This window comes from Excalfactoria chinensis, chromosome 1, assembly GCF_039878825.1.
Source record: "Excalfactoria chinensis isolate bCotChi1 chromosome 1, bCotChi1.hap2, whole genome shotgun sequence".
Taxonomy (NCBI): domain Eukaryota; kingdom Metazoa; phylum Chordata; class Aves; order Galliformes; family Phasianidae; genus Excalfactoria; species Excalfactoria chinensis.
In genome coordinates, this window is record NC_092825.1 from 112,772,146 (window position 1) to 112,785,476 (window position 13,331).

Genomic DNA, 13,331 nt, shown 5'->3' on the forward strand with positions numbered 1-13,331 from the left:
TTTTGATAAACCATACTGGCTGCACTTACATCACACACACATAGTTGTAACTCTGTGAGGGATGCTAGTATATGTTCACGTGATGAAGTTTCTGTTGTTAGCAAAAACTTTACCATCTTGCCTGTCACACTTCTGGTTGCAAGTGTAGTACTAATTCCAAGTAAAAAGGATGGACTCTTCCTTAAGAGGATCTCCAGGCTAAATAAAGCTGCCAGTCTAAAAGGCTGAAGTGGTGATGCAGGGAGGCTGTTCCACATTAGACTCTCCTGTGAGCTTGGTCAATTAGTACATCATTGCAGAGATTTTCAGATGTCTACAGTGCTGTTGGATCTGGTTGCCTCAATGACCTTAGCAGTCAGCAGAGCCATTTTTAAGATGCAATTCATCTCACCCTACTGAAGATGACTAAAACAGATCAAATTGTGCTTTGTTTCTCCCCGTTGACTCTGAACAGTTCAGGTGAATGCCTATCTGGCATTCCACATCCCGTCTGTGCTCTGCACAGATTAAATTGATTTCCTTCTATACAGAGATGCTCTTGACATGAAGTCAGCATTGCCATGTGAGGGGCTACAGCAATGGTTGCTCTTCCAAAGTTTTCTCCTTAGCAGAAAGTTTTGCGCAAACTTCTTCCTTCATTTTATAAGAAACAGCTTATGCTTAGGAAAAAGAGATGACTTTTCCAAGGGAAAAACAATATGGCAAGATAACACTGATTCACTCAGCAGGCCATGATCTGTCTGTTGGCTGCTACACCATATCTGCATTTATTAACGGCATCACAGTAAGAAGCTGGAAGGACTTTGTGGTTACTCACAGGCAGGTCCTCTAAGGTGTTGCCAGGTAGCATCTAATTATGAATGGGTTTTTAAATGCAATGTAATTAAATCAAAAGATAGCATCAGCAATATGATCGAAAGTGAATGATCTGTATCTCACCCAAATAGTTTCACAATTAGAGTTACAATGAATAGACCACGTTTGGAGGAACAGAAATGTGCTTAATCTTCTAAAGCATACGTTACAAGATACTAAACCTATTGATAAAGAAAAAGATTAATGTAGAATGCCTTTTTTAGTCTGATATCAGAACTTCATCCGAACCCCATAAAGCAATAGTTTGTGCTAACCACAGAAAAATGACTTTTGGAATTAACATAAAAACATTCAGCTTTAAAGCTGCCTGTTGCCTTCAATAGCAGAAAACTTACATGGACTTGCTAACTGAAAGCTGTCAAATGCCACATAGCTGATTGCAGAGTTTGGACCCCACTGTGGCTAGCTCAGACACTGAATAAAATGTCTAAGTCGACACTTTAAGAGAATGATCCCGTCTTCTGATTAGAGCAGTACGCTGAGTCAGGAGATCAATGCTTAATTTTTCAACGGCTACAGATTATTCTACCTTGGATAAGTTAGAGTCTGTCTGAAACGTGGTAGAAACTTCTTCCATCCCCTACCAGGCTGTGAACCCATGAGGCCACAAACTGGTTCAGCTGTGAATTTTTAAAAACACAAATTCAACAGCTAAGTATAAAATTCACTTGGGATGATCGTATTCGATAGTCCACCTCAATTTTCCTTAACGCTTCTTTATTACTTGCCTTTGCATTACCTGAACAATTCCTCAGACTTCCCTTATTATATTTTCCTGTCAGCCACTAGCTTAAAAAATCTTTTCTTTTTTTTTTTTTAGCTCTTTTTCGTTACTCTGACAGTTGATTTTGAACTGATAGAACATCTGATGAGTACAGAATGGCATGTGTTGTTAAGGATTAACAAGTTTTCTTTGAGGTTTTTACTGCTACACTTATATAACGAATACCGTGCTAGGAATGTTAACCTGGAAAACAAAAAATCAGAAAATTAACCAGATTGAATACTTATCATATGCAAAGTCCACATACAACGTATTTCAGTTATTTTCTTCTCCATTACCAGATGATCTCCTTAGAATATCTGGTGTGGAAACGTCTTAATTTGACAACAGGCTGCTTTTATGACCCGAAGCATATGGCGGGTATCAGAAATAAATGAGTTTGGTGTGGCTCCTGTGCTTTCCGTGTTTTGTTGGAATCATTACTGTGCTGGGTTTCAGCTGTAAGACAAAAAGAATGTTCTTGGTTCACACCTGTGGGGTATTAGAAATTGTGGTTACTTTTCTCTTCTGATTGAAGCAGAGATACAGCGGCACTGAGTTTGCACTCAGATGAATTCAAGCAGCAAGCTGCTCTGTTCTGCATGCTCATTTTTTCCTTACTTTGTTTTCTGTCTTTCCCAGTTTTCAGGGACTACGTCTGTCACGGTCTAAAATACCGAGTCTCACTGTGCTCAGGTTGGTGTCTCGCCAAGTCCACACTGAGACAGAAGACATTAATTTAAAAACACACCTGAGAAGGCTGAAATGAAACTTCTGAGTCATATTTCCTTTTCAATTCCTTTTTTAAAGCATATGCTTTTGTGTTTCCCTCTATCGCATACTCAGACTAACACAGCCCCACACAACAATAAACTGTCTTGAACTGCCAGCCTTTAACTTTTACTGTTTGCTTAGGAAGTGTTTGAGAGCAAATCTGAAAAAGCATTATTTCTTGTTTTTCTTTTTGACCAAGTGCACGGTGAATAACAGATTTTGCAATAAAACTAGCTCAGGAAAAGACAAGATGCATCCTCTTTGTAACAGCCATCCTTGACTATGTCAAGCAAAGCCGTAAAACTTAGCTCTGGCCGAAATATTATACAGGCTTATTGTAACAAAATTATGCAGTTGCCTGACTCCATTCTTTCAGAAATCTTTTCCACAGATTTCAGCACTCTCTGACATCATTATGCCATGGCACTGAGAGCTGCTGACAGGAGGAGCCTGGGGCTTTCCTGGGTGATGTTTCCAATTGTCCATGTGTTGTGGGCAGCTCAGTGCCTCCAGACCTCCCCTGGTGCAGCCCTGCTGGAGGGCAGCAGCAGCTCACTGCAATGCCTCCCAAACTGTTGTCCAGCGTTGGCACAATTCAGCTTCATTAAAAGACCTGATCATAAGAGGGAAGAGCTTATCTGGGAATACTGGGAAAACTGGGAATGATTGGGTCAGAACTCCTTGTGCCTGTAAGATCTGCGGAGGCATTCTCTGAAGTGGTGTTGAAATAAACCTGTGGAAGCACACTGGGAGGTTAACAGCAGGGTTGCAGCAGGAACTAAGAAGGAAATACTGTCAGGCACCTTACACTTTGAGACCGAGTTTCAATGTTCTGCACCTCCAAAAATGCAGTCTGGTGAACAGTCCTACACCAGGGTTCCTCCTGCCAGTTATGAGACCATATGATTACAGTTTTGCGGGGTTAACTTATGGGACTATCTTCACTTCTTAAATGTCTTGACAGTGCTATTACTTAGCATATAGGATGGTTTAAACCACTGACCTCTTGGCAACAGAGCTGTTTTACTACTGAATGTGTTGTATCCTTCTTTCTCATTCATGGATAATGCCACACTAACATTATATTTTAAAAAGTTTATATGTGTTTTCATCAGACCAAAGTGGTACTTTTTGATGACAAAGGAACCCTCATTTTCTCTGCGTATGCAGTATTTCTACTCAAATTATACCTTGTCAGTAGCATTAGCTTTAGGCAAACTTCTGGTAGTGAACCTCCTTTCTTCCTTTGTAATACTCAGTGGAGCCTGACTTTACAGGACTAGTTTCTGGAAATAAATGTCATTGCTTGCATCGTTTGCAGACTCTTTCTATTCATACAAAACACCTAAAATATGGTATATTTCATTGCTTGGATTATATGCAGTTTGTTTTAATGGTGACCCCAATACCATTTACAATATATACTTCTATACAGTGAAACTGCTCCATGCTCTATTTACAAGTTTTCTGGGAGTTAAATGGCTTGTAAATGCTCCTGTCCATAAAAGAAACTGTTCCTTCTTCAAAGGTAATAGAGAGATGTGTGCATATATTTGCAACCAGTATCTGGGCTGTTCTATCTGTCCTGAAAACCAGCTGAATCAATGAAATTTTCTCTCTTCAGCTGGCTTGCAGTCAAGCCCACAGTCACGTTCCCTGTGTGCCTTGAATGTTTAATCAGTAAACACTGCAGGGAAATATTTAACTGCAAACACAAATCTATCATCATGAGCATGCTATAAACACACAGGGAAATTCCTATTTAATTTTCTAAAATTGCTTGCTTACAGGATTAAGTATGTGGGATTAAACTGACTTTAAAAAATGTAAACTGAGAGGCAATAAGATGCACAGATTCTGTTTTGGCCCCATGCTGCTCCTGTAGGGTTTGCAAAGATGCTATCATGCAGCATTTCAGTCATGGCAGGAATGAACTGGAAATGGCTTGAGATGAGGTGGTGGGTAGGGAAAAGGTTGCCATAAAACCTAAGGTTGTATTTCAAGATGCTTGAAATAGCATCTGCTAGAAACAAGTCACACAAGTGCGGTGCATATAGAAACTAGAGAGGTAAAAAGACAAAACAAGATGAGGTGCCTCTGCATGGAGGAAAGCAGTGGAAATCTATCTGACCTTTCTTTGACCCTTATCAATCCCCCGTAATCTTTGCCATTTCTGCTCTGAACAAGTTGTGTTCTCAGGTCCGTTCTCACTTCTTTCGTCTGCATAATCATCATTTAATGTCTTTACTGACTGGAGATCTCCTTATTTACTGCTTTGATGGTTATTTCCCTTCTGCCAGCCTGTCTTTTCATTTGCCATCCTTCTGTTTGTATCTTTGATACCTAATTCACCCTAATATCTTTCATTCATCTTAACATCTTGAACTGCTATTTAGAAATCAGTGGAGCTTTGTTGGTCTTATCATTCAAACTCTGCAGTCATTTGCTAACCTTTTCTGTTTGTTCTCAGATCTTTCTGTTTTTCTTCTTCTTTTGCCTGGCCATAACTCATGCAGTTTGATGCCAGCCATTTGCGTCCTCTCCTGCCGCTAGTCCCTTTTCATTCCAGTGATTTCTTATTTCTTTGCTGTTTGCAACCTCTTTTTCTTGCTTGCCTTTGCTCTTGCTGCCTTCTTGGCAGGGTCAGTTTCTGAAATGCAGTTTGGCTTTGGACTGTGTGACAGAGACCATATTTAAGGGCTAATGTCTCTTTTCTGGAAACTAATGTTTCCAGTGCACGCCACTCTCAAACCATCGTCATTTCAGGATCTGGAAGTCAAGCTCTCCAAACTGAGTTACAACCTCACACTGGAAGAGAGCATTTCCTCCTACTGTTCAAATAAAGGCAATAAGAGGCATTGGTAAAATATTATTGCTCCAGTTTTACAGAGTCTGAGTTGAAAGTTTAACTCAGATATTGTAAAACTTTTATTTGTTCATGGTAGAAATATTCTACTGCATGGACTGTCACCTCACTGGCTCTTCTGGAAACCAAACCAGGCCTAGATGGGTGTGGAGATTTCCTCAGCATCTGCCATAGTTATTGCGCATCAAAATTAAGGTGCTGCTGGTTTTGATGGCTTTACTGTGAAGTGCGATCAACCAGGATAATCTGGTTTAAGAATAGTAAAATAGGCTGCTGCTATTCCAGTTCTCCTGGAAGCTAATGGTAACAATATGATCAGTACACATACTGGTAACCTCCTCCAGGTTTGCTAGCCTTTTTCCTTTCAGTGAGCAGTAAATCCCAAACATTCACACTTTCTGGTGTGAAGATCGGCTCTTTTTAAAGAACTTGGTTTTATGCTGTGTTGCATTGAAAAAGTAAATCATTTCGAATAGGAATCCAGATTTAGTGGCCACTCTCTCACAAACTACTTTTCACCGTGAATCCATGCTTTACCCTAACTTCCCCAATGCCCTTGGGGAGGGCGGTAAAGCATTAAGCAAGGTATTGTATGAAGGCATATATACTGGTATATATAAGCAGCTTATAAACTCGAGCCAGAAGTGCAGCTGTTCAAATAGATGCCACAGCTGGACAACTGAATGCAAGTAGGCCTGGACTTATAGTCCTTCTCAGTCATCTCACAGTCACGTCTTTTAAAAAGACATGAAGAACAGAAAGGTTGACAAGCATTATTCCTAAAGTCAGGAGTGAAACACGCAGATGCTTTCCTCCTCCTTCCCTTCCTCCCTGACTGGTGGAAATGGGTCTCTGAGAAATTCTCACTTTTTCAATTAAAACAAAGAACTATTTTTACTGACTAAAGAAGACAGGTACAAGTGACTCCATGAAGCGGTTCAGGATTTGTTAGTGAGATGATGAAATCAAGGTAGAGATGTTGCTGGGAAAGGCAGAAGGTAAAATGTTGTAAATTCAGTGTTAAACCTGTATCAAATGTAGCAGTCATAACCTGCTCTAGCAGGGATGATGGCTTCCAACCCTCGGCTATGATCTTCGTAGAAAGATGGAGAAAAAGCTTGTGAACTGTTATTGTACACAAAAGCCTATTTACAACTATGAAAGAGATATATAGTGGGAAGTGGAAAGGCGCCACTTGATGTCACAGATATAACTGAGATCACCCATATTTAGGCATATGTATGGCTTATTTCTAAAGCTATCCTAGCTAGATTGATTTCTAAACCACGATCTTAATTATCAATATTTTCAAGCATTTATATCTACTTCTCTGTCTAATTTTATTGCAATTTTTATTTTAAAAGCATGAACAGGTTGATAATGCCAGATAGCCAGCAATTCTAAGTTGTTCATCATCCAGAGGAGGGCCACAGAAATGATCCAAGGGGTGGAGCATCTCCCCTATGAGAACAGGCTGAGAGAGTGGGGCTGTTCAGCCTGGAGAAGGGAAGGCTCCAGGGAGATCTGATAGCACCTTTCAGTACCTATAAAAGAGGGCTGTAAGAAAGGACAGACTCTTTAGCAGATTCTTTTGTGACAGGACAAGAGGAAATGGTTTCAAGCTAAAGGACGGAAGATATAGACTGAATGTAGGAGGTTTTTTAGAATTGGTGTGGCACAGGTTGCCCAGATAGGTAATGGAAGCCCTATCCCTGAATAGGGCCTGTCCTTAAGGACAGGCTGGACAGGGCTCTGAGCACTCTGATGTAGCTGTAGGAGTCCCTGTTCATTGCAGGGGAGTTGGACCAGATGGTCTTTAAAGGTCTATTCCGACTCAAACTATTCTGTGATTCTATGATTCCATGATTCCATGTTTCAGTGGTTTTAATGACACATGCATATGTAGAAAGTGCAACTTTATTACTAGACTACAGTACTTGGACTGTGTCTATAGTACACTGGGAGGGAAGCACTTCCATGTGAGCATTCCTCAGCTTGCATCTCTTTACTGGCTATAGAGGGAGGAGATGGCTATCCAAATGACTATTAAAATGTTAATATTAAAATATTAAATTATTAAACTATTAAAATATCCAAATGACTATCCAATTAACTATAGCAAGAGAAAATCATTGCTTCAATCTGTAGATTAAAGAAACTGGGAAGAAAAATCTTTCCCACTGACCTCAGTGTAGCCAGATTGTGTCTGTGGTGAGCATGTATAGATGGAGTCCTTTTTATTTTCAAATTGATAGCAACCTTACTACTCATGCATTATCTGGCTCTACATTCATGTGGAACACCACAGTAAGGGCTTACTTCACAGGTTTGTGTATTTTTAATTCAGACCTATGAGCCAGGTACATCTGTCTGACTGCAGTGTCAGACTTCAGAGCATGACATCCCAAAACCTGGGATGCGCCAGCAGAAATTCCGAGTTTCAGATGTTCGACTGCCTAGTTTTTTAGGCTGCTCTTAAGACAGATGACTTGCTTTTCAACTGGAGAACAGCAAGCTTTTATCAGCACTGAGCTTGCTACAGTTTATTATCACTGATACATCAAGGTCAGGCATTTAGAGCAGCTGAAGAGGAGAGGGCTGATCTCAAAGCTCCTTTGTCCACAAGTTTCCATATCCAAAACTGCACCCTTTCCAAGCTAGTAAGGGAGTCACGTTTTTTTAGACAGAGAGAAGGTATTTCACAAATACTGGAGAAAAGCAGAATGGCCATTCAAACATTAAAACACTTCTGCTCTTTAGAATAATAGTAACCATTTCCCCGAAGTTTAAAACTGACAATATCCCTCCCTTTACCCTTCTTCTCCAACAAGTGGTCTATACCTTTCTGTAGAGGAAGCATCCCTCCCACACTGTTGCGTAATATTAATAGCAACGGCCGTGGATAGCATGGTTAAAAAGCAAACGATAACCAAGAATCATGCAGAATTTACAACATTCCTGAAGACAGCTCTGTCCTGTAGATTATAGCGAGGCCAAGCCCACGGTTTTGAAAACATCATTATATGAACAGTCAGAACAGTGGGTCACTGCATAGACATTGGACTGTATCCAGAATGTTTGCCACCTGCTGTATCCCATTCCCACCTGTGCACAGAGCAGATGTAACCACTCTGCATTTCATGGGATGCTTTTGCACTGAACAACTCAGTTGAGCCAATAGGGAAAGAGATTCAGCAAGCCTTTAGGACCACAGCGTGTGAGGGATCTCCGTAGGCTGTTTCCTCTGGTAGGGACATCCAGAGCAGGTGCCCAGGATCATGACCATGTGGCTTTCAGGTATCTCCTATAAGGCAATCCCACAAGCTGTTCGTCACCCTCACACTAGAGACATGCTTCCCACTTCAACCCCAGGCTTTGCAGCACACCGGGAGTGTGTAGAGGCAGGGCTGAAGAGTTCTGGAGACCTGATAGCCTCATGGCAAGTAAAATCCCAGCTGTAGGGCCTGGTAAATTTCACTGTTAGTTTTTCAGCCCCTTCTGTTTGATGGCCACACAGGGAACATGTAGCACAGTGGCCAGCCCAGCTGGATGGTCTCAAATCATGGGCCCCCACATAACTGCTCAAGCACTTCTCTTCACTGCAAGCTCTTATTTATGGACCTGACAAAACCATTTCCATTTCCTTCCCTGCAGCTACAGCCCATGTATTTCACAGCCCATGTATTTCTCAGGCCACTAGCAATCATTTTTATCTAAGCTGATAATAATTCAGGCTAGCAGAAGTTAACCAAATGCTTATCAAATTACCATCTGTGTGTACACACAGATCTGTGGCAGAAGAAAAAAGATTTATTTTGCATTTCAAAGCACCCTTTTGATCTCGAAGAAGGCAGATTTTCAATCTATTTTCTTATGCATTTGTAATTAATAATAAAAGTTATCTTTTAATTATTATTATTATTATTTTTTAATCCTTATGGCCACTCATTTCCTGGATTCTTTCTGTTGTTTCACTTCACCATACAATGTTTGGTTTCCTGATTTCCTTCTCAATCAGCTGTGTTCCCGATCAGGCTTTCTCTTCCTATTCCTATGATGAGCTCAGGTCACCAAATCTGGACTCAGTCTGGCTGCATCCCTAATGTCTTCAGCTACACTGTACAGCTATAAAAGCTGTAACTTGCATTTGAATTGGTAGAGTACAGGGGAGGAACCAGAAGGATTCCATATCGGCAAACAGTAATATTTCATGTTTGGTATCACACTTAGTATCACGTTTTAAAATGATAGATTGATTTTTGATCCAGTCCATTTGCACATGCTAAAAGCAATCCCTTTTTAAGTAACCCTGTGCTTTCTTCAGAACTGCCTTTGGTGCTTTCATGTCCCAGATAAGTAATACAGAACAGTAAATAGTCTGTTGGTAAAAAACAGTGGTAAGTACTGAGGAATATGTGCTTTGCAATGTGTGCTTATAATCTAACTTTGCTGATCATGCAGTGATGATAGAGATACAGGTGGTTCGGCCTTGTTTATGCTAGTTATTCAAATAGCTGCAGGAGTGAAAATAAAGCCAAGGGGCTAAACATCGTAAAAGTGGATTAACTTTTCTTAGTAATTGCACCTGTGAGGTCAACTCAGGAAGGAATGAGAAACAGGAGAAGAGTTCCATCCTCACAGCCAGGCTACTGAAAGAGTGACCAAGTGCAATCAGTACACAGCAAGCAGGACACCAGCCCTCAGAGCTAGATACCCTGAACCACCAGGAAAATACAGGCTTTCATCATCTCTCTGGCCCTACTGCATAGCATGTAGCTGCCAGCGATGGAAATCCATCAGTGCTATCTGCAACTTGGCTCTAGAAACGCTTGATATCATGCTCCCTTTGTGAGGTACGCATGCTTTTTCTGATGTAAAAATACTGTAAATGAACAAACCACCTCTCTCTGCAACACTCTTTCCCTGATTTTATCCCATTCCTAACTGAATCTCTACTTCTTTGATCCTTCAAGGGAGAAGAAGCCATGCACAGTGCTGTGGCTGTTGACCTGGATAGTCACGCTTCCCCAGGGCAGCCTTGTCTCCACTTCGTCTCTGTCACCCTCTGTAGATCTGTGCATGTCTGCTACTCCACAATTGGAGAGATATATTATTTTCATTATAAAATAAAGTGTCCTATTTCTTGCTGTACTCATTTTTTGCTGCTTCCAGGGCTAAGGTCCAAAGCAGAACAACGTATGTCTTCTGTTCCCATAAACCTTATGAATAGCATTACTGTGCAAAACCAGAAAACCTTGGACATATTTTTATGTCAAAGAAAAGTGGCTCGGTAAGCCCCATTTTCCAATTTAATTAAGAGTCAAAAAGGAAATCCAAGGAAATGATCAGTCGGGCTTGTTTTCTTGCCCACATGTAAGCATTTGGCGTGACATGAAATGCCCTCAGGTAGCCCTCCAAGTATCCAGCTGCTGGTCCAGAATGTCTTTGATCTTCTATAGGGCCCCATCTACCAGCTCCACGCATAGGTCTTAGAAGCCCTAAGACCTAAACCAACGGAAGACAAATGGAGACAAGTGGGGGATGAGTATCAAAACTTGAACCTTGTTCAGAGTCAAATTACTAACCTAAGAACACCTTAGGATATCTCAGGCCACACTAGATGTCTGTGTGGGTAACTGCATCAAATGCAAAAGGCTCAGAGGAATTTACACTTAAAAAAATATCAGGTAATATTTTAATAGAGATCTCATAATGCTGTAAAGGGACAAAGATATGGGTATATTCCCAGTGCAACAACAAGTAAAAAGGATAATAAATGAGAAAAAATAGAGAGAGAGAGAGAGAGAGTTTCTGGTTTTCATTTAAATGATTCCTTTTGAGGGAAATGAAACAAGATGTGCAACCATGTGTTTCCAAGATAGTCAGAAGTGGCAGTTAAACACTATTGAGCCACCGTTACATTTGAAAGAGACTAAAAAAAAAGGTAGATGCCAAAAAAAAAAAATAACTAGAGACTCCAAAAATGAGATGCAGAATTGCTAAGAGCATTGAGTAGAATCACAACATTGCAGCCCTAAAAGTATCAGAGTAAACACCAGACCCACATCTGTATGAGGCTAAAGAGAGAGAAGGGAGGGAAAGAGTTAGTAGAAGCCTGAGTTGCTGTGTTGTTTATACTTCATGAATATTATTTTCTCCCAGTTTACCACTATAAAATTATAATCAAACCTTAAATTGCATGTTATTGGGTGGTTCAAGTGCTCATGAAAATCTCAGATTAGATTTCATAGAATGGCTTAGGCTGGAAGGGACCTTAAAGACCACCCAGTTTCAACCCCCCACATTTAGCACATCTAGGAATGCTTCTGCTTGTTAAAAAGGACTATATTAAGCTAGCAGTGAGATACATTGATAGAGTATCCCTTCCTAAATGTTATCCTCAAATAGTATTAGTGATTAAGGCATCATTCCTCATGATGCCATGAATCCATTGCTGACTTTATTCAAGACTACAGAACACACATAATAACATAATCAGGCAACACTTTCAAAATCGACTGAAAAAGATACAGGGCCATAGATGCTTAAATGCTGAAGAAAAAAGAAAATGAACTGTTGACCCAAAACTTTAACATCAGTAAGAAAAAAGAAAATTCCACCTCCTCATGCAAGAATTGAGAAAACTGCACACAAACCTATCTGGGAAATCCTCCCAATGTGTCCATGATCTGTGCTCTGTGCCCAGTTCTCAGAGTAATCTCTTATCTGGGAACAAAGCTGTGCTTGCTGAAACAGCTCTGCTGGTACAAAGTAACAGCCTGTCCCATAAGCAGCAAAGGATAATTTAGTTCTCAGTACAAATAACCTGGCTATCTATCTCTAGAAAGGTTTGTTCAAGACAAAGAACGATAAAGCTTCATCTCCAAATAAGGCTGAACAGTCAGGTGATGCCATGCTAGCACAGCCCCAGACTGCATCTGGATACCTAGGGGAACCTGGTGAGATTGTCCAGGATATATGCCCTGCTCTGCACTATGTACATATAAATCAAAGGTTGTGTCACATGGCATCATCTTAATGTCACTCAAAGAGCTGAGACTGAAATTCCTCACATAAGACTGGCTTTAACACTCAGAGAAGGGGTTCCACTTACCTCAACGATGGCATCCCATGTCCAATATTTCACTACAAAGCAAGCTAATGGAAGTCCACAATGCAAGAAGAGAAGAATTACATAGGAGGTAGCCAAGACTGAGGGTTGTGCTCCTAGAAGGTGGTAATTGTGTACCTTGGGCACATTACAGTAAAGTTAGCTTTGCTCAGAACAGCACGCAGGTGTCTCTCTGGATGCACTTCTATTATCACAGTAATAGCTGGGTTTATAAACTGGTAAATAAGAAAAATTGGCAGTATTATTGATTTTAGGAGATGGCTGAGTACAAAGAAGAGTAGTGGGAAGCTTCTTAGTACACAGATAGCAAATACAGATTACATAGGAGCATGAGAATGTGGGAGAGAACATAACTGCCATAAACACAGAATTAAGTCATTTTACCTTATTTTTTAAAAACAGATTTAAGCACATTAACAATCAGACAATGAATTCCTTTGCAGGATACATTTATCACACACAGAAAACAATACTTATTGTTTGGTTGATTAAACAGAGCAAGAAAAAACACAACAAAAAACACAATGCATTATTCAAAGTTCTACATACTATTCGTTAACTGACATTTTCAGAACCAAGCTTTTTTTTTTTGTTGTTTTGTTTTTCTTTTTAAAAGTGATCACGAACAATGCATAGTGGGAACAAAAGGTCTAGAAATCTAACATTCCACAGCTGTGAGTCAGCATGAGAAATAAGGCTACGCAGAGGAAAAAACATCACTGGGTTTCAAAACAATACGTATTCCATCGACAGCCTTCAGATAAGAGCATACGAAATCTAAAACCAAAGTGATGTATGGAAAAGAGGAATTAAAAACATTAACACACAACTTGAAAAGGAAGAAACCACGTTTCTCTTGTGATGGCTTAAAAATAAATAGCTTTTGAATTCTGCAACTAATGGTCAGTGAAGGTCAACTG